The sequence below is a fragment of the Bos indicus genome, chromosome 15 (genome assembly GCF_029378745.1).
Source record: "Bos indicus isolate NIAB-ARS_2022 breed Sahiwal x Tharparkar chromosome 15, NIAB-ARS_B.indTharparkar_mat_pri_1.0, whole genome shotgun sequence".
Taxonomy (NCBI): Eukaryota; Metazoa; Chordata; class Mammalia; order Artiodactyla; family Bovidae; genus Bos; species Bos indicus.
In genome coordinates this window covers 21,639,100-21,661,732 of record NC_091774.1, presented here as the reverse complement: position 1 = coordinate 21,661,732, position 22,633 = coordinate 21,639,100, and positions in this window count along the sequence as shown.

The following is a 22,633-nucleotide window of genomic DNA, read 5'->3' as shown; positions in this document are numbered from 1 at the left end:
TGAAAAACTGAGTAAATATGCATGGACTCCTATATCTGTGTACTTCAGAGAGGAGCTACAGCAGAGGATATGGGGGAAGAGTCTACTCCTGGAAGGCCCCATAGGGTCCTACTTGGTTAAAGATTCACACTGAATAGGTTAATAGTGACAGTCCTAAAGGCTGCTTTATACATTGTGTTGATGGGCCCTCTGAGAAAATTCACTTACTAGAGACACATCTGGGAGCCAACTAATCTCATCCCACGCTGTCGATACTATCCTGCACTCCCTCTTTCACTCTTCTGAGAGGTCACTTATTTCTTCCAAATTTCTATAGCTGACAGGGACACTGTCATAAGCAGACATAAGATTTGGGGGCCACAAAAGTCAGGGAAATATTTTAATTTTCTCTGAAAATTAACATGCAGTAAATCACAAAATTACTCAAAACCTTTGTCCACTCCAACTTGGACCACTGTCTATCTGGAGGCTTTTACTTAGTGTTTATTCCTTATTAAACCAGTCTTTTCCAAGACTTATCTCCAATTTTAGAGCTAGAGCACTAAACATGACAAACACGCTCCAAGAAAACCATATGTCTAAGAAAAGCCCTGCAATACACAGTTCCAAATGCGTACGTAATTACCTAGCAGAATTTCTTAATTTGAACAATGGGCTTTCTAGCAGGATTATTCAGCCTCCTTTGTTTGAAATGTTGCCTTTTGAAAATTTACTTCACTTCAATCTGTTAGTAATAAGAAAGTAAAACTGTGAAATTCACATGCAGACAGTCTAGGGTACAGAGTCTTAGAGTGGGAACAGGAGTTCAAGTTCCTCTGTGCTGTGAACCAGATGCATGACCTTAAACAAGAAGTCAGTTTTCTGAGTTTCAGTATGCTACTTTGTAAAAAAAGTATTGGGACAATAACACAGACTCAGAGTTGTCCCCGTGAACATGACATGAAAAAAGAAGACAGCAGTTTGTAAATTCACATTGCTAAACAAGTGTTCAAAATTTGAGGAAAGTTGAGAAGACTGATCTTCTCTTGCCTTCACATGATGTCCCTTCCCTGCTGCCACAACTTCCTGCCATCTGCAACATTGATGCCTTCAGGTTAAGGTGAGAATAACTTGCAGATGTTTAATGTATATTTCTAGAAGTGGAGACTCAATGAGGCAAAGATACCCTTCTAGATGTATTTGACCTGTTGCTTAATAACATGGTTGGTCATATAACAGATGCTTAAAATGCCCTTTTTCTGGCTTCAAAGACCTGGAACAATAGACCAACTATCCCAGATTCCAAAACAGGGTTTAGAGCAGTTATGCAAGTCTTTCAAAGACAGTGGCACAAAACTCATTGGAGTATCCTTGGCCCATCATTTAGAGGAATCAAGTTTGAGGCCAATGCAATAGAAGCACGAGTAGATAGATGTCAGAAAGCTGTGTATTTCACCTCCTTGTTTCAACCCCACCTTTGGTAGTGGAGAAGGGGAGTGATTCTGACCTGTTTCTTGTTAAGCTAGAAAGAGGGTGCCCCATGGGAAAAACTCAAGTATCTTGATATAGCCCTGTTAGAATTGGGGAGCATAAGGACTCTGATGAATCTCTAGCTGGATCAGACTGACGCAGGTAAAATGAGAGAAAGGGCTGTTCTGGGAGTGGGATGTGCTCCACTCTCAGTGGAGTGAGGGTGAGTGCTTCTCAACGACCGGGTTTGACTTGTGTTCAGTTCAGTTCAGTTCAGTCGCTCAGTTGTGTCTGACTCTTTGCAAGCTCATGGACTGCAGCACATGGAGCCTCCCTGTCCATAACCAACTCCCGGTGTTTGCACAAACTCATGTCCATTGAGTCAGTGATGCTATCCAACCACCTCATCCTCTGTCATCCCTTTCTCCTCCCAGCATCAGGGTCTTTTCAAATGAGTCGGTTCTTTACATCAGATGGCCAAAGTATTGGAGTTTCAGCTTCAGCATCAGTCCTTCCAATGAATATTCAGGATTGATTTCCTTTAGGATGGACTGGTTGGATCTTCTTGCAGTCCAAGGGACTCTCAAGAGTCTTTTCCAACACCACAGTTCTTGACTTGTGTGGGGCAGGGTAAACTTTGAGCTCCTTTGAGTCTCCTCCAAGAGGACAACCCCTGTGGGTGTGGTGCACCTGATGCCCAGGAAGAATGAATTATGATGTCTCTGGCTGAGAAGCGTCAGTTTTCTATCTGCTGTGAGCCTCAGTTTCCTTTTCCTGGCAGTTGTAACCCAAGGATCCCACTTGGATTGTCTCTGAGGAAGCCACAAATTGCCTCAAGGGAGGAGCAGTTATCAGGCCATTCCTCCACACCCCAGGACACCATTTCCAGGTTAGGTCTGTGCAGGTGAGAGGTTTCCTGCTTTTTATCTCTTCTCTTCCCGCATCTCTTTCATTCAACTTCCAACTCTGCAGGCTCAGAGGCAACCTGGGAGGGAGGCAGAGAACAAAATGCAGAAGAAGAAAAAAGCCAGCTATCCCCTGCTTCTCTAGTAATTTCTTGGCTGAAGCAGGCTGGAGCTAGAGAAGGGGAAAAGTTGTCAACTGGATAAGAATATAGAGTTCCATGGTTATGGTTCAGGAATGGATGTTTAAACTGTTAACATGACTCTTCTTGTAGATGAAAGTTACTTGAAGACTTATTTCCTGAAAATGATAAGGAAATATGTGATTTATGTTTTTTTTCTCTTTATGGAATGTTTATGCTTAAAAACACATTTAATGCTTCTTGATTAATTCACTGTAAGGAAAAACATTCTAAATGATATTGATTCTCCAGTAAAGGTTGATACTTTCTTTGCAAGGCTTCATTGATGGGTCCGTGTTCCCTTCAACTGACTTATATGACCAGCTTTAGATGTTTGAACTTGATTTACCTCTCTACTTAGGCTTCTTGGTTCTATTTAGAAGAAGATATTGTGGAATCAGAAAATCAGTATTCTAGAGACGAATATGCTTTGAGCAGAAAAAAGCAATTACCAATATGTAACCATTTTTTGTAATTTATTTGTGTCTTTTTGAAAAATAAAAACATATTCTTTATTTAAAGTAAGGATCCTCTGTCTATATCCATCAAGTTAAATCTATTAATTATATTATAAAAATTTATTCATACTTATATTTTTCTTGTTTTCTTGCTCTTTCTAGAAAAGCATATTAAAATCTTCCACTATACATGTAGATTTATTCAGTTTTTTGTAATTAGGTTAAGTTTTACACTGTGTGTTTTAAGATTAAGTTGGTAGGTACATACATATATATATTTGTTGTATCATGATTATTACTGTATAGCATAATATAATATAGTATAAGTAAAGATACTTATATTAAAATAATAAAATTATATTCTATTAATTAAATTTGAAAATGTTATTAATTCTATTTAATTCTATTTTCATACTTTCATTTTAAAATTCTGTTTTACCTTGTTACCACACCAAAATTTTTTTTAATACCATCCATTTGTTTTTACCCTTTCTGTGTAAATTTTTCTTTAGTATATTCTTTTAAAAACAATTAATAATTTTATTTTGATTTTGTTTCTAATACAAAAACCTCTGTCTTAAAACAAACTACATAACAAGGAAAATCATCAGAGATTAAGAGGGGCATTGTGCTTAGTCACTCAGGGTCTGACTCTTTGAGACCTCATGGACTGTAGCCCACCAGGCTCCTCTGACCATGGGATTCTCCAGGCAAGAATACTGGAGTGGGTTGCCATACTCTCCTCCAGGGGATCTTCCTGACCCTGGGATTGAACCAAGGTTTCCCTAATTGCAGGCAGATTCTTTATCATCTGAGCCACCAGGGAAGCCCAAGAGGGGCATTGCTGCTGCTGCTGCTAAGTCTTTTCAGTCATGTCCGACTCTGTGTGACCCCATAGACAGCAGCCCACCAGGCTCTGCCATCCCTGGGATTCTCCAGGCAAGAACACTGGAGTGGGCTGCCATTTCCTTCTCCAATACATGAAAGTGAAAAGTGAAAGTGAAGTCATGTCCGAGTCTTCGTGATCCCATGGACTGCAGCCTCTCAGGCTCCTCTGTCCATGGGATTTCCCAGGCAAGAGTACTGGGGTGGGGTGCCATTGCCTTCTCTAAGAGGGGCATTACATAATGACAAAAGGGTAAATGTTCCAAGTAGACCTAAAAATCCTTAACGTATGTGCACCTAAGAGAAGATCAACAGCTTGAAGTAAAAACTGATAAAACTGCAAAGAGAAATAGACAAATGTATAGTTGGAGATGCCAATGACCCCTCTGTAAGTAAATGACAGATGCAGAAGTCATAAAATCAATAGAAATATAGTTGAAATAAATAGCACCATCAATCAACTGAATATAAATGACATTTATAGATTATTAAATTCACAACAGCAGAATATGCATTCTTCTTAAATTCACATGGAACATTCATCAAGATAAACCAAAATTTGAGCCATTAAAAATATACCAACAGACTTTAAAAAAATAGACATAAAAATCACAAAATATGCTCTTGGACCACAGTGAAATTAAATTAGAAATCAATAACAGAAAGGTAGTTGGGTAACTCCAAAATACTGGAGATTAAACAACACACATCTAATTATAACTTGGGTCAAAGAAAGAAGTGTCAGAGAAATTAGAAAATATTTTGAAGTCAATGAAAATAAAACTTTAAAATTTGCAGGATGCAGCAAAAACAGTACTTAGAATGAAACTTATAGCATTGAATATATATGTTAGAAAAGAAGACAGATCTAAATGCAATAATTTAAGCATTCATTTTAAGAAACTAGAAAAAAATAACATTCCAAATATGCAGAAGAAAAGAAATAGTAAAAATAAGAGCTGAAGCCAAAAAAATGGGAAACAAGAACAGAATTAAGTCAATAAATACAAAGTTATTTATTTGAAAAGATCCATAAAATTGATAAATTTCTAACCAGGCTAAGTAAGAAAAGGATAGAGAAAACACAAATTAATATCAGAAATGAAATAGGGGTTATCATTATTGATCCCATGTGCATTAAAATGATAGTAAAAAGATATTATGAACAATTCTTGGCCCACAAGCTTGATAGCTTAGATGAAATATACCAATTACATGAAAACAATCTCTGTTTTCATGGTTGTTTTTTTATTTCCTCTCTCTTACTTTGTGTTCTCTGTTTATCAAAATTTTTATTTTTTTAATCTTCTATTGAATTAATCTAATGCATTTCTTTTCAAACCATCCTCCCCCTGAAATTTGGAGGCTACACATTTAATTCCAAGTGTTCAAATGGTTTACTGTTAAAGAGACTGGCAGAGACTGCTCAGTTCAGTTCAGTTCAATTCAGTCGCTTAGTCATGTCCGACTCTTTGTGACCCCGTGAATTGCAGCACGCCAGGCCTCCCTGTCCATCACCATCTCCCGGAGTTCACTCAAACTCACGTCCATTGAGTCGGTGATGCCATCCAGCCATCTCATCCTCTGTCATCCCCTTTTCCTCCTGCCCCCAATCCTTCCCAGCATCAGAGTCTTTTCCAATGAGTCAACTCTTTGCATGAGGTGGCCAAAGTACTGGAGTTTCAGCTTTAGCATCATTCCTTCCAAAGAACACCCAGGACTGATCTTTAGAATGGACTGGTTGGATCTCCTTGCAGTCCAAGGGACTCTCAAGAGTCTTCTCCAACACCACAGTTCAAAAGCATCAATTCTGTCTTTGTGCCAGTACCATACTGTCTTGATGACTGTGGCTTTGTAGGAGCCTGAAGTCAGGCAGGTTGATTCCTCCAGTTCCATTCTTCTTTCTCAAGATTACTTTGGCTATTGGAGGTTTTTTGTATTTCCATACAAATTGTGAAATGATTCATTCTAGCTCTCTGAAAAATACCTTTGGTAGTTTGATAGGGATTGCATTGAATCTATAGATTGCTTTGGGTAGTATACTCATTTTCACTATATTGATTCATCCGATCTATGAACACGGTATATTTCTCCATCTATTAGTGTCCTCTTTGATTTCTTTCACCGGTGTTTTATAGTTTTCTGTATATAGGTCTTTAGTTTCTTTAGGTAGATATATTCCTAAGTATTTTATTCTTTTCGTTGCAATGGTGAATGGAATTGTTTCCTTAATTTTTCTTTCTATTTTCTCATTATTAGTGTATAGGAATGCAAGGGATTTCTGTGTGTTGATTTTATATCCTGCAACTTTACTATATTCATTGATTAGCTCTAGTAATTTTCTGGTGGAGTCTTTAGGGTTTTCTATGTAGAGGATCATGTCATCTGCAAACAGTGAGAGTTTTACTTCTTCTTTTCCAATTTGGATTCCTTTTGTTTCTTTTTCTGCTCTGATTGCTGTGGCCAAAACTTCCAAAACTATGTTGAATAGTAGTGGTGAGAGTGGGCACCCATGTCTTGTTCCTGACTTTAGGGGGAATATTTTCAATTTTTCACCATTGAGGATAATGTTTGCTGTGGGTTTGTCATATATAGCTTTTATTATGTTGAGGTATGTTCCTTCTATTTCTGCTTTCTGGAGAGTTTTTTTTTTTAATCATAAATGGATGTTGAATTTTACCAAAGGCTTTCTCTGCATCTATTGAGATAATCATATGGCTTTTATTTTTCAATTTGTTAATGTGGTGTATTACATTGATTGATTGCAGATATTGAAGAATACTGGCATCCCTGGGATACAGCCCACTTGGTCATGGTGTATGATCTTTTTAATGTGTTGTTGGATTCTGATTGCTAGAATTTTATTAAAGATTTTTGCATCTATGTTCATCAGTGATATTGGCCTGTAGTTTTCTTTTATTGTGGCATCTTTGTAGAAAGCCCAGAGATAAATCCATGCACATATGGACACCCTATCTTGGACAAAGGAGGCAAGGACATACAATGGAGAAAAGACAATCTCTTTAACAAGTGGTGCTGGGAAAACTGGTCAACCACTTGTAAAAGAATGAAACTAGAACACTTTCTAACACCATCCACAAAAATAAACTCAAAATGGATTAAAGATCTAAACATAAGACCAGAAATTATGAAATTCCTAGAGGAGAACATGGGCAAAACACTCTCCAACATACATCACAGCAGGATCCTCTATGACCCACCTCCAAGAATATTGGAAATAAAAGCAAAAATAAACAAATGGGACCTAATTAAAAACTTCTGCACAACAAAGGAAACTCTAAGCAAGGTGAAAAGACAGCCTTAAGAATGGGAGAAAATAATAGCAAATGAAGCAACTGACAAACAACTAATCTCAAAAATATACAAGCAACACCTGCAGCTCAATTCCAGAGAAATAAAAGACCCAATCAAAAAATGGGCCAAAGAACTACATAGACATTTCTCCAAAGAAGACATACAGATGGCTAACAAACACATGAAAAGATGCTCAACATCACATTATCAGAGAAATGCAAATCAAAACCACAATGAGGTACCATTTCACGCCAGTCAGACGGCAGCCACCAGGCTCCCCCGTCCCTGAGATTCTCCAGGCAAGAACACTGGAGTGGGTTGCCATTTCCTTCTCCAATGCATGAAAGTCAAAATTAAAAGTGAAGTCGCTCAGTCGTGTCTGACTCTTAGTGACCCCATGGACTGAAGCCTACCAGGCTCCTCAGCCCATGGGATTTTCCAGGCAAGAGTACTGGAGTGGGTTGCAATTGCCTTCTCCAAAAGTCTACAAGCAATAAATGCTGGAGAGGATGTGGAGAAAAGGGAACTCTCTTACACTGTTGGTGGAAATGCAAACTAGTACAGCCACTATGGAGAACAGTGTGGAGATTCCTTCAAAAACTGGAAATAGAACTGCCTTATGACCCAGCAATCCCACTGCTGGGCATACACACTGAGGAAACCAGAATTGAAAGAGACACGTGTACCCCAATGTTCATCGCAGCACTGTTTATACTAGCCAGGACATGGAAGCAACCTAGACGTCCATCAGCAGATGAATGGATAAGAAAGATGAGGTACATATACACAATGGAGTATTACTCAGCCATTAAAAAGAATACATTTGAATCAGTTCTAATGAGGTGGATGAAACTGGAGCCTATTATACAGAGTGAAGTAAGCCAGAAAGAAAAACACCAGTACAGTATACTAACGCATATGTATGGAATTTAGAAAGATGGTAATGACAACCCTGTATGCAAGACAGCAAAAGAGACACAGATGTATAGAACAGTCTTTTGGACTCTGTGGGAGAGGGGGTGGGGATGATTTAGGAGCATGGCATTAAAACATGTATAATGTCATATAAGAAACGAATCGCCAGTCCAAGTTCGATGCAGGATATAGGATGCTTGGGGCTGGTGCACTGGGATGACCCAGAGGGATGTTATGGGGAGGGAGGTGGGAGGGGGGTTCAGGATGGGGAACACGTGTACACCCGTGGTGGACTCATGTTGATGTATGGCAAAACCAATACAATATTTTAAAGTTAAAAAAAAAAAAAAATTCCTCATGGTGGGGCGGGGGGTGGGGGGGGAAGCATCAATTCTTCGGTGCTCAGCTTTCTTCACAGTTCAACTCTCACATCCATACATGACTACTGGAAAAACCATAGCCTTGACTAGACAGACCTTTGTTGGCAAAGTAATTTCTCTGCTTTTGAATATGCTATCTAGGTTGGTCATAACTTTCCTTCCAAGGAGTAAGAGTCCTTTAATTTCATGGCTGCAATCACCATCTGCAGTGATTGTGGAGCCCCCAAAAATAAAGTCTGACACTGTTTCCACTGTTTTCCCATCTATTTCCCATGAAGTGGTGGGACCAGATGCCACGATCTTAGTTTTCTGAATGCTGAGCTTTAAGCCCCCTAGTTTTTCCTTATTCATCTCCCCCTTCTTTTTTAGCAATGGACTGATTTTAGTTGGGATGTGGCTCCCTTGAATGAAGACTACACTTTTCAGCTTTCCTTGCAGCTACATGTCACTTCAAGTGACCATGGGGTTTAGTATCCTGGAGGTGATGATGACCATAACAATAGTAGCTTGGGTGAAATGGTGACAGTGAAAGCCTGATTTGCATGAGGTCCAGAGAAATTGAGAGATGAACAATTAGAGCAGAATGTGGAAATAACTCTTTACAGGTTTTTTAAAAAAGTAATTTATTGAGATAAAATTTATATAAAATTAACCTTTATAGAGTGAAAATTCTATGGCACTTCCTACATTCACAGTATTGTGAAAAAACCACACCACTAGCTAGTTCCAGAACTATTTTCATCACCTCAGAATAAAGCCTAATACCCATTAAGCCGTTTTTCTCTATTCCCCACTCTCTCTGGTCCTTGGGGCAAACACCAATCTACTTCTGTCTCTATGGATATATCTATTCAGGGTATTTCATATAAATGGAATTGTACTGTTTGTTTGTAAGGGAAACACAGAAATAAGGCAATAGCAGAGAGGGATGTGGAACCACATAACTAAAAGTCCAGCCTCATGCTCATTCCATTCTCTGTAGTTGAAATATTTGCACTTACAGTGATTTGCAGGAATCTCTCTCCTGAGGCCACTTTAAATGCCATCTCTGCAACATTATATCTAAACAGTTCCAACCCTTTCCTAGAGGCTATTTCCAAGAGGGATGGCATGGGAGGGGTAAAGGGAAAGGGTCTCTGTTCTTTCTGGTTCCCAGAGGTCCTGGCTGTTGTAGATTATACTTGCAATGCCTTCAAAGACCTTTCATCTGCCCTTTATAGTTCAGAAATGGATGGGGACAGACCAGTAGAAAAGTGAAAGCTTCTAAGCTTGAACTCACCTCTCCTGTCTCAATGACACAGTGGGAGAGCAATCAAGATGGGTTCATGGGGGATATCCTCAGCTGGAGAGACTGAGCTCTTCCAGGGCCATGCATAGATTTGGTTCTCCACTGCAAAGCAATGCTTATGTTAATGGCAGCCACTATTTGGGCACATTTTCAGCTAGTGTTATGCTGAGTGCACTTCCTGCTTATTCTTGTATATCCTCACAACCACTTTGTGAGGTAGGTGCTATTATTGCTAGTGTTCTCGATTTACAGGTGAGAGGCCATTCACAGCAGGGAAGTAACTAGTTCAAGTCAATAAAGCTGAAATAGATGCGGCTCTAAGGCCCGGTGTAGCCACTACTTTATTTTGCCTGGTGGCTCAGATGGTAAAGAATCTGCCTACAATGCAAGAGACCTGAGTTTGATCCTTGGGTTGGGCAGATCCCCTGGAGGAGGGCATGGCAACTCACTCCAATATTCTAGGCTGGAGAATCCCCATGGACAGAGGAATATGGCGGGCTACATTCCACGCCATTATAAAGAGCTGGACGTGACTGAGTGACTAACACTTTCACTATGTTGCCAGCTTTCTAGCTGAACTTAAAAAGTATCTAAGAGATGATGGTTGAGCAGTGGTCCCAGGAGAGCTTGACAAGAGAACTCTGAAAAGTCTTGAGGAGGCCACTCATATTCTGTATTCTCCTATTCAAATCAACTTGACTGGCAGTGCTTCCTGTACTTAATGCATTTTACTTTAGTTTGAAATTGGTTCGATGTTACCTTTGGCACTGAGCCAATACTTCATTTTTCTCACGTTGGCATTCCGCCATTTGAGGATTGCGTTCTCTCACTGTTTGCTCCCAGGATCTAGTTCAGCTGCCATGGCCCATCCATTGTTACTGACTTACTCTTTCCTCACTTGACATTTCATCAGCCTCATTTCTCACTTCCCACTCTTGGGATGAATGTCAAGTGCAGCTTTTCACAGTCTCATTCACACTTATTCTCTCTCCCCCTACTTCTGAAGATTGTGAGCACAGCTCAGATGTCAGTTATGGACTCAGGAGACCCTCTTCCACTTGGGCCCCCAGCCTGAGGCTGTGCTCTGCAGCCAGTGGTGCATCCGGCCACAGGGCTGTGCCTTCCTGAGGGACATTTCCAAGGAGACTGGGCATAAGATGGCAATATTAATTTTTTATGAGCTTTGGAGAAAAACTCAGGAATTTCAAGCAATGTTTGTTTAGTTTGCAGTATTGGTGGTAAAGAAGGTTTTGTCTTGTTAAGCAAACTTGGAGGCAGGGATAAAACAGATGGAAGACTCTCAAACACAAAGAAATGTGTCACAAAGAACAGGAGAAAAGCACTAGGAGATGATTTAAAAACTTGTGTTTATAACGTAAATGGTAATGTAAGATACCATATCTTAATCATTAGATATGGTATTAATCATATACCATAATCATTAGAAGAAGCTGGGAGAAAGGTATATGGGAATTCTCTGTACTATCCCTGAAATTTTCTGTGAGTCACACTATTTCAGTATAGAAGGTAATAATAATTTAAAACATGTTAAAAGATGTGTTTACATTTGGAGCTATAGCCATATCCCTGTCTATACCAATTTTACTACAGATCTTGCTACTTATTTATAATTGCAAATTGGTAGGAGCCAACATGGTTATGCCACTGAGTACTCTGTGGCTTTGAATTGCCCACATGTCACATTCTCCATGTTTAAAAATATGTATTTTTAAAACAACTTTTTGAGACATAATTCACATTTCATGCAATTCACTGATTTTAAGTGTACATTTCAGTGGTATAGAGCATATGTACAAGAGCTGTATGACTACCGCCCCCCAAAGAAGTACTGACTCATTAGTAGTACTTTTCTTCCCTATTCACTCTCCCCAAGTCCTAGATAGCCACCAATCTTTCTTTTCCTATGGATTTTTCTATCTTGGAAAAGGAAATGGCAACCCACCCCAGTACCCCATGGCTGGAAAATCCCATGGACGGAGGAGCCTGGTAGGTTACAGTCCATGGGGTTGTAAAGAGTCGGACACGACTGAGCGACTTCACTTTTGCCTATCTTAGATATCTCATATAAATGGAATTATATAATAAATGATCTGCTGTGAGTGGCTTCTTTGACTGTTTTCAAGGTTCATCTATGTTGTAGAATGTATCAGTACTTCATTCCTTTTTATTACTGAGTAATATTCCATGGTATGGATGTATCTCATTTTATTTATCCGTTTATTAGGTGATAGGCATTTTGGCTGTTTTCACTTTTTGGCTATTATGAAAAGCGCTTCAGTGAATATTCTTGCACATGTTTTGTGTGACCTATGTTCCTGTTTCTTTTGGGTAAATAGCTGAGTGGAATTTTTGGATCATATGGTAACTCTATGTTTAACATTTTGAGGAACTGCCAAACTATTCACCACTGTGCTTATTGATCATTTGGCTGTCTTCACTGGAATAAAGTCTAGTCAGATCTTTTGTCTATTTTTAAATTGAGTTAGTTATACTTTTTCTCTTTAATTATTTTTTTTATTGAAAGATAATTGCTTTGTAGAATTTTACTGTTTTCTGTCAAACCTCACCAATATGAATTAGCCATTTAGTTCAGTTCAGTTCAGTTCAGTCGCTCAGTCATGTCTGACTCTTTGCGGCCCCATGAATCGCAGCATGCCAGGCCTCCCTGTCCATCACCAACTCCCGAAGTCTACCCATACTCATGTCCATCGAGTTGGTGATGCCATCTAGCCATCTCATCTTCTGTCGTCCCCTTTTCCTCCTGCCCCCAATCCCTCCCAGCATTAGGGTCTTTCAGATGATTCAGCTCTTTGCATCAGGTGGCCAAAGTATTGGAGTTTCAGCTTCAGCATCAGTCCTTCCAATGAACATCCAGGACTGATCTCCTTTAGGATGGACTGGTTGGATCTCCTTGCAGTCCAAGGGACTCTCAAGAGTCTTCTCCAACACCACAGTTCAAAAGCATCAATTTTTCGACACTCAGCTTTCTCCATAGGTATACATATATCCCCCCTCCCTTTTGAATATCTCTCTCATCTCCCTGCCCATCCCACCCCTCTAGGTTGATACAGAGCCCCTGTTTTGAGTATCCTGAGCCATACAGCAAATTCCCTTTGGCTATGTATTTTACACATGGTAATGTAAGTTTCCATGTTACCCTTTCCATACATCTCACCCTCTCCTCCCCTCTCCCCATGTCCATAAGTCTATTCTCTATGTCTGTTTCTCTATTGCTGCCCTGTAAATAAGATCTTCAGTACCATTCTTCTAGAGTCCATATATATGTGTTAGATTATGATATTTATCTTTCTCTTTCTGACTCACTTTACTCTGTATAATAGGTTCTAGGTTCATCTACATCATTAGAACTGACTCAAATGCATTCCTTTTTATGGCTGAGTAATATTCCATTGTGTATATGTACCACATATGTTCTTTATCCATTCATCTGTCGATGGGCATCTAGGTTGCTTCCATGTTCTAACTATTGTAAATAGTGCTGGAGTGAACAATGGGATACATGTGTCTCTTTCAATTTTGGTTTCCTCAGGGTATATGCCTAGGAGTGGGATTGCTGGGTCATATGGTGGTTTTATTCCTAGTTTTTTAAAGGAATCTCCATACTGTCTTCCATAGTGGCTGTATCAATTTACACTCCCACCAACAGTGCAAGAGTGTTCTCTTTTCTCCACACGCTTCCCATCATTTATTGTTTGTAGACTTTTTGATGAGGTCCTTCCTGACCAGTATGAGGTGATATATCATTGTAGTTTTGATTTGTATTTCTTAATAAAGAGCGGTGTTGAGCATCTTTTCATGTGTTTATTAGCCATCTGTATGTCTTCTTTTGAAAAATGACTGTTTGGGTTTTTTCCCCCACTTTTTGATTGGGTTATTTGTTTTTCTGGCATTGAGTTGTATGAGCTGCTTGTATATTTTGGAAATTAATCCTTTGTCAGTTGTTTCATTTGCTGTTATTTTCTCCAATTCTGAGGGTTGTCTTTTCACCTTGCTTATAGTTTTCTTTGCTGTGCAAAAGCTTTTAAGTTTAATCAGGTCCCACTTGTTTACTTTTGTTTTTATTTCCATTACTCTAGGAGGTGGGTCATAGAGGATCTTGCTTTGACTTATGTCATTGAGTATTCTTCCTACATTTTCCTCTAAGGGTTTTATAGTTTCTGATCTTACATTTAGTAAGTTTACCTTTGTGTATGGTGTTAGGAAGTGTTCTAATTTCATTCTTTTACATGTAGTTGTCCAGTTTTCCCAGCACCAATTATTGAAGAGGTTGTCTTTGCCCCACTGTATATTCTTGCCTCCTTTGCCAAAAATAAGGTACCCAAAGGGGTATGGCTTTATTTCTGGCCTTTCTATCTTGTTCCATTGGTCTATATTTCTGTTTTTGTGCCAGGACCATACTGTCTTGATGACTGTAGCTTTGTAGTATAATCTGAAGTCAGGAAGCTTAATTCCTCTAGTTCCATTCTTCTTCCTCAATACTGCTTTGGCTATTCGGGGTCTTTTGTATTTCCATATGAATTGTGAAATTTTTTGTTCTAGTTCTGTGAAAAATGCCATTGGTAATTTGATAGGGATCACAATGAATCTGTATATTGTGTTTGGTAGTATAGTCATTTTCACAATATTGATTCTTCCTACCCAGGATCATGGAATATCTCTCCATCTATTTATGTCATCTTTGGTTTCTTTCTTTATAATTTTATAATATCTTATATAAAATCTTATAATGTCTTATAATTTTCTGTGTACAGTTCTTTTGTCTCCTTAGGTAAGTTTATTCCTAGATATTTAATTCTTATTGTTGCAATGGTGAATGGGATTAATTCCTTAAATTCTCTTTCTGATTTTTTGTTGTTAGTATATAGAAATGCAAGTGATTTCTGTGCATTGATTTTGTATGCTGAAACTTTGCTAAATTCATTGATTAACTCTAGTAGTTTTCTGATACTATCTTTAGGGTTTTTTACGTGCAGTATCATGTCATCTGCAAACAGTGAGAGCTCTGCATCTTCTTTCCCAATCTGCATTCCTTTTATTTCTTTTTCTTCTCTGATTGCCGTAGTTAGGAGTTCCAAAACTATGTTGACAAATAGTGGTTAAGGTGGACACCATTGTCTTGTTCCTCATCTTAGGGGGAATGTTTTCAGTTTTTCACCATTGAGAATAAGGTTTGCTGTAGGTTTATCATATATGGCCTTTACTATGTTGAGGTAGGTTCCTTTTTAGGCCCAATTTTTTTAAGAGTTTTAATTATAAATGGGTGCTGAATTTTGTCAAAGGTTTTTACTGTATCTATATTGTCACCCTATTTATTTAACTTATATGCAGAGTACATCATGAGAAACGCTGGACTGGAAGAAACACAAACTGGAATCAAGATTGCCGGGAGAAATATCAATAACCTCAGATATGCAGATGACACCACCCTTGTGGCAGAAAGTGAAGAGGAACTCAAGAGTCTCTTGATGAAAGTGAAAGTGGAGAGTGAAAAAGTTGGCTTAAAGCTCAACATTCAGAAAACGAAGATCATGGCACCCGGTCCCGCCACTTCATGGGAAATAGACGGGGAAACAGGGGAAACAGTGTCAGACTTTATTTTTCTGGGCTCCAAAATCACTACAGATGGTGACTGCAGCCATGAAATTAAAAGACACTTACTGCTTGGAAGGAAAGTTATGACCAACCTAGATAGCATATTCAAAAGCAGAGACATTACTTTGCCAACAAAGGTCCATCTAGTCAAGGCTATGGTTTTTCCTGTGGTCATGTATGGATGTGAGAGTTGGACTGTGAAGAAGGCTGAGCGCCGAAGAATTGATGCTTTTGAACTGTGGTGTTGGAGAAGACTCTTGAGAGTCCCTTGGACTGCAAGGAGATCCAACCAGTCCATTCTGAAAGAGATCAGCCCTGGGATTTCTTTGGAAGGAATGATGCTAAAGCTGAAACTCCAGTACTTTGGCCACCTCATGCGAAGTGTTGACTCATTGGAAAAGACTCTGATGCTGGGAGGGATTGGAGGCAGGAGGAGAAGGGGACGACAGAGGATGAGATGGCTGGATGGCATCACTGACTCGATGGACGTGAGTCTCAGTGAACTCCGGGAGATGGTGATGGACAGGGAGGCCTGGCGTGCTGCGATTCATGGGGTCACAAAGAGTCAGGCATGACTGAGCGACTGATCTGATCTGATTGAGATTATCATACGATTTTTTTAAGTGTTCTTTTTTTATTATTTTATTTTTTAATATAAATTTATTTATTTTAATTGGAGGTTAATTACTTTACAATATTGTATTGGTTTTCCATACATTAACATGAATCTGCCACAGGTATACATGTGTTCCCCATCCCGAATCTTTCAATTGGTTAATATCACATTGATTGATTTGCATATATTGAAGAATCCTTGCATTCCTGGTATAAACACAACTTAATCATGGTGTATGAGCTTTTTGATGTGTTGCTGGATTCTGTTTGCTAAAATTTTGTTGAGGATTTTTGCATCTATGCTCATCAGTGATATTGGCCTATAGTTTTATTTTTTTGTGTTGTCTTTGTCTGGCTTTGTTATCAGGGTGATGGTGGCCTCATAGAATGAGTTTGGAAATATTGCTTCCTCTGCAATTTTTTGAAAGAGTTTTAGAAAGATAGGCATTAGCTCTTCTGTAAATGTTTGATAGAACTCTCCTGTGAAGCCATCTAGTCTTGGGCTTTTGTTTTTTGGGAGATTTTTGATCACAGCTTCAATTTCAGTGCTTATAATTGGGTTGTTCATAATTTCTGTTTCTTCCTGGTTCAGTCTTGGATGACTGAACTTTTCTAAGAATCTGTCCATTTCTTTCAGGTTATCCATTTTATTGCCATATAATTGTTTATAACAGACTCTTATAATCCTTTGTATTTCTGCATTGTCTGTTGTAACCTCACCTTTTTCATTTCTAATTTTGTTGATATGATTCTTTTCTTTTTTTTTCTTGATGAGTCTGGCAAAAAGTTTGTCAATTTTGTTTATCTTCTCAAAGAGCCAGCTTTTGGTTTTATTAATATTTACTATTGTTTCTTTCATTTCTTTTTCATTTATTTCTGCTTGGAACTTTATGATTTCTTTCCTTCTACTAATTTTTTTTGTTGTTGTTATTCTTTTTCCAGTTGCTTTAGGTGTAAAGTTAGGTTGTCTATTTGATGCTTTTATTGTTCCTTGAGGTAGGATTGTATTGCTATAAACTTCTCTCTTAGAACTGCTTTTGCTGAAACCCACAGGGTTTGAGTTGTTCTGTTTGCATTGTCACTATTTCTAGAAATGTTTTGATTTCCCTTTTGGTTTCTTCAGTATCCTATTGGTTATTTAGAAACACATTGTTTAATCTCCACGTGTTTGTGTTTCTTACAGATTTTTTTTTTTTTTTGTAATTGATATCTAGTCTCATAGTGTTATGGTCAGGGAAGATGCTTGATATGATTTCAATTTCCTTAAATTTATTGAGGTTTGATTTATGACCCAAGATGTGGTCTATCCTGGAGAATGTTCCATATGCACTTGAGAAGAAGGGGTATTCTTCTGAATTTGGATGGAATGTCCTGAAGAAATCAATGAGATCCATCTCATCTAATGCTTCATTTAAGACTTATGTTTCCTTATTAATTATGTTTTAATGCTCTGTCCATTGGTGTGAATGGGGTGTTAAAGTCTCCTACTATAATTGTGTTACTATCAATTTCCTCTTTTATGTCTGTTAGTGTTTGTCTTATGTATTGAGGTGCTCCTATGTTGGGTGCATAGATACTTACAGTTGTTATGTCTTCCTCTTGGATTGACACATTGACCATTACATAGTGTCCTTCCTTATCTCTTGTAATATTCTTTATTGCATATCTATTTTGTCTGATATGAGGATTGCTACTCCAGCTTTCTTTTGCTTCCTATTTGCATGGAATATATTTTTCAATCCTCTCACTTTCAGTCTATATGTGTCTTGAGGTCTGAAGTGGGTTTCTTGTAGACAGCATATATATGGGTCTTGTTTTTGTATCCATTTGGCCAGTCTGTGTCTTTCGGTTGGAGCATTTAATCCATTTACATTTAAAATAATTATTGATATATATGTTCCTATTTCCATTTTCTTAATTGTTGGGGATTGATTTTGGAGATATTTGTTCATCTCTTGTATTTCTTGACTATATAAGTCCCTTTAACATTTGTTGTAAAGCTGGTTTGGTGGTACTGAATTCTCTTAACTTTTACTTGTCTGAAAAGCTGTTTATTTCTCCATCAATTTTGAATGAAATCCTTGCTGAGTACAATAATCTTGGTTGTAGATTTTTCCCTTTCCGTACTTTAAATATATCCTGCCATTCCCTTCTGGTCTGCAGAGTTTCTGCTGAAAGATCAGCTGTTAAGCATATAGGGTTTTCCTTGTATGTTACTTGTTGCTTCTCCCTTGCTTTTTTAATATTCTTCCTTTGTGTTTAGTCTTTGTCAGTTTGATTAATATGTGTCTTGGTGTGTTTCTCCTTGGGTTTATCCTGTATGGGACTCTTTGTGCCTCTTGGACTTGATTGACTATTTCCTTTTCCATATTGGGGAAATGTTCAACTATAATCTCCTCAAAAAATTTCTCATACACTTTCTTTTTCTCTTCTTCTTCTTCGGGACCCCTATAATTTGAATGTTGGTGAGTTCAATATTGTCCAAGAGGTCTCTGAGACTATCCTCAGTTTTTTTCATTCTTTTTAGTTTACTCTGATCTTCAGGAGTTATTTCCACCATTTTATCTTCCAGCTTACTGATTCATTCTTCTGCTTCAGATATTCTGCTATTGATTCCTTCTAGAGTATTTCTAATTTTAGTAATCGTGTTTTTTGTCTCTGTGTGTTTATTCTTTAATTCTTGTAGGTCTTTGGTAATTGATTCTCACATTTTTCCATTTTGTTTTCAAGGTTTCTGATCATCTATTATCATTATTCTGAATCCTTTTTCAGGTACTTTGCCTATTTCTTCTTCATCTGTTTGGACTTCTGTGTTTCTAAGTTTTCTCCTTCATTTGTGTAGTATTTCTCTGCCTTTTCTTTCTTTCTTTTTTTTTTTTTTAAATTATTTTGTTTGAGGTCTCCTTTGCCCAGGCTTCAAAATTGAATTCTTTTTTCCTTTTGGTTTCTGCCCTCCTAATCTTGGTACAGTGGTTTGGGTAAATATTTTACAGGGTAAGATTTGTGTTGAGTTTTTGTTTATTTGTTTGTTTTTCCTCTGATGGGCAAGGCTTAATGAGGGGGTAATCCTGTCTGCTGATGATTGGATTTTTATTTCGTTTGTGGCTTAGATGAGGCATCCTGCAGAGTGCTACTGGTGGTTGGGTGATGCTGAGTCTTGTATTCAAGTGGTTTCCTTTCTGTGAATTCTCACTAGTTGATAACTTAGAGGGCGAGTTGTCTGGTAGTCTAGGGTCTTGGAGTCAGTGCTCCCACTCCAAAGGCTCAGGGCTTGATCTCTGGTCAGGAACAAAGATTCTGCAAGTGGTTTGTTATGGCATTAAGTGAGACTAAAACAAATATCCAAAAATGAGAAACCAAAGATGAACTTCAGAGAAATGACAGCTACAGAATCAGGCAAACAAGAATTAAAATAATGGAATATACATATATACATCCACGAGCAAAGTCAAAACAGTCCAACAACAACAACAACAAAAAGTAAATAGATTGACCTGGCAAAAAAAGGAAATAAAAAATTATCTTTACCAGTTAAGAATAAAACTAACTAAAGCACAAACTGTAAAACAAAACTAGAGCAAGGTGCCAAGTGAGGAATAAAGAATGAAAACAAAACTAACAAATATGTTGAGTGGAAAGGAAAGAAAGAAAAGAAAGAAAGAATAGGTATGAAAATTTAAATAAAGGTAGATGAAGAAGATTTATATACATTAAAGATTAACTGCAAGGGAAAAAGAACAGTAGGAAAGGCAAACAAAGGAATAAATGTACAAAAATATAATAAGCTTGAGAAAATTAAAAATTAAATATTTTAAAAAGAGTTAAGAAAAAAAAAATGGAAGAAAGAAATAAAGAAAAAAAAAGGAGAACTCCACAGAACTGCAAAAGCCCAACATAGAGGCAGAGTTTTTAACAACAATAAAAATGTGACTGATTAACAACAACAACAAAAAACTCAAAAGCTTAAGATTTCATAGTGCCAATAAAACCAACAACTACAACAGAGCGGGGAGAAAAGGAAAAAAAAAAAAAGAAAATAATCCAAAAGAATCTACAGAACAAGTCAAAACATAAGAATAATAAATGTTTTTCTTGAGTCACTGCTGTCACAGTCCTTTCCCTCCCTGGGAGTCACAGTCCACCTCACCTCCCTAGGATGTCCTCCAACACTGTGCTTATCTCTGGACCTGCTGCAGGGGAAGCTCAGATTTTAATCCGCTCCTACTCATGTATGTTCTTGCCTCCAATGTCCACAGCTATTGGAAGCAGTGCGTTTTCTTTTGTGGGCGGTCTCAATGACCTTTTATATATTCCATAGACACAGCATCTCCCTAGTTAAATGTGTGAATTTAATCTGCAGCTTATACAGCTACTGGGAAGGTTTTGGGTCTTCTTCCTTAGCCATACTGCCCCTGGGTTTCAATTGTGGTTTTATTCCACCTCTGCATGTGGGTTGTCCACTGGGGTTTGCTCCTGAGGCTGCCCTGGAGGACTTGGGTTTGCCCCTGTGAGGGCCAGATGTGGAGGTGGTGCATTTGCGTGAATTGCAGGGGTTCTGGCAGCACCAGGTGCTCAGGGGAGTTGGCAGCTAAGGCAGCAGGAAATATAGTGCTCTAGAAGGGTATGGAAACCAGTATTGGCCAATACACTCCAGTATTCTTGCCTGGAGAACCCCTTCCCTGACAGAGAAGCCTGACAGGCAACAGTCTACAGAGTTGCAAAGAGTTGGACACTACCAAAGCAACCCTGCACACACAGACACAAGACTTTCCTTTACTTGTGGCAGCTCTGCCCCAGGGAGAGTTGAGCATGAAGATGGCGTAGCTGCTTGGCTTGCAGGGACCCTGGCAGAACCAAGTGTCAGGGACACAGACTGTCTCCATCGCAGGAATTACAGCCCTCTCAGAGTCTTTTTTCAAGCCTCTTGTAGCTGGTGATCAGAAGGCTTCTTTGGCCAGTCTTTGTCCATAGCTCCACCCATTCAGACACTTAGAGGGCTCCCTCACCTGTGGTCCTTCTCTGTTATTTGGCACATCAGACACATTGAGGAGTCCCCTTGGCTGGGGTCCAACTCTGTAGGTCAGTGCCTCAGGCATTTGATGGGCCAGCCTCTCTATTGTTCAGCTGCCGATGTTGGTGTGTGGGGGAAGAGAGCTATGGTGATGGCTCCATGCTCTACGCATGCCTCAGCAGTATTGCCTTGCTTCCATGGCTGTCTGGCTTTTCTCCACAGGCATTTCCCACCACAATCTCCTCCCTCCCATCCCCTTGATCCATCTTTCTGCAGTCAACAGCACCCCTTGCCCTGGGATTGCTCCACAATCCCTAACTCCAGCTCCCAACCACTGTGCCTTCCAGGGGACCTGCATCCCTGTCTAGGGATGTATGGCTGTAGCAAGGGCTGCCTGAATCTCATTCCACTTAAGCTGCCACAGATCACCTGTTTCACTCTCAGCCTTAAATGTTTCTCCTCTGACTCAGACAATTGCCCTGATGTGGGGATTGGACCTCTGCTTCAGTTCCCCCACTGGCCGAGGGCAGGTCCAGTCCCACTAAAGTGAAGTGAAGTCACTCAGTCATGTCCGACTCTTTGTGACCCCATGGACTGTAGCCTACCAGGCTTCTCTGTCCATGGGATTTCCAGGCAAGAGTACTGGAGTGGGTTACCATTTCCTTCTCCAAGGGATCTTCCCGACCCAGGGATCGAACTTGAGTCTCCCGCATTGCAGGCAGATGCTTTACCCTCTGAGCCACCAGAGAAGCCCAACTAACACTCCTGTTTTCCCCCCTGGTTCCTTGTCTTACCGGTTTTTACGTGGTTCTACGTATTCTTTTCTGCTGGTCAGGTACTCCTGTCCGTTCTCCACTGGTGTTCTGCACGCACTTGTGTCTGAAGGTGTGTTCCTGACCTATTCACGGAGAGAGATGTACTCCATGTCCACCTACTCCTCTGCCATCTTGTTCTCCTGAGTTAGTTATATTTTTATCATTGAGTTGCAAGATTTCTTTACATATTCTGGATAGAAATCCTTTCTCAGATATATCATTTGCAAGTATCTTCTCTCATTTTTTGGGTTGTCTTTTCACTCTGTTGGTGGTATCATTTGCAGACGCATCTCCTGGAGTCTCAATATCTTCATAGAAATATATCAAATATGCTGATTAAAACTCAACCTCAAGATTTTTTTAAGGTGTTATGGGTAGAAGCTGAAACAATTCACTTGAAAACTGCCAGAATTTGTCTGTCTTACTGAAGATTACTCAATACTTCCTAGAGAAGCCTATTCCTCTGCTCTGGCAGGATCAATTAAATAGGCCCTTGAGCTGCACAGTTGTAAATCAAATCTTGATTCACTACACTGACTTGACAGTTTTCTTAATGATGAGGCTTTAAACAAAGAAGCTGGGTTCTTTTAGTTAACGTAAACTCTTGTGTATGTTTTAGTCAAAACAATGTCTTTGCAGATTTGCCCTTATTTCGTAGTGGGCTGGGTGGGGAAAATGTTTCTTGGCACTGTTTGCACTGTGCCTGTACTGTGGCTCTTTCTGACAGAGATAGATGGTGTTTGTGTATTTGTTTCAGAGTTGAGCATGAGAGATGCACGCAGAG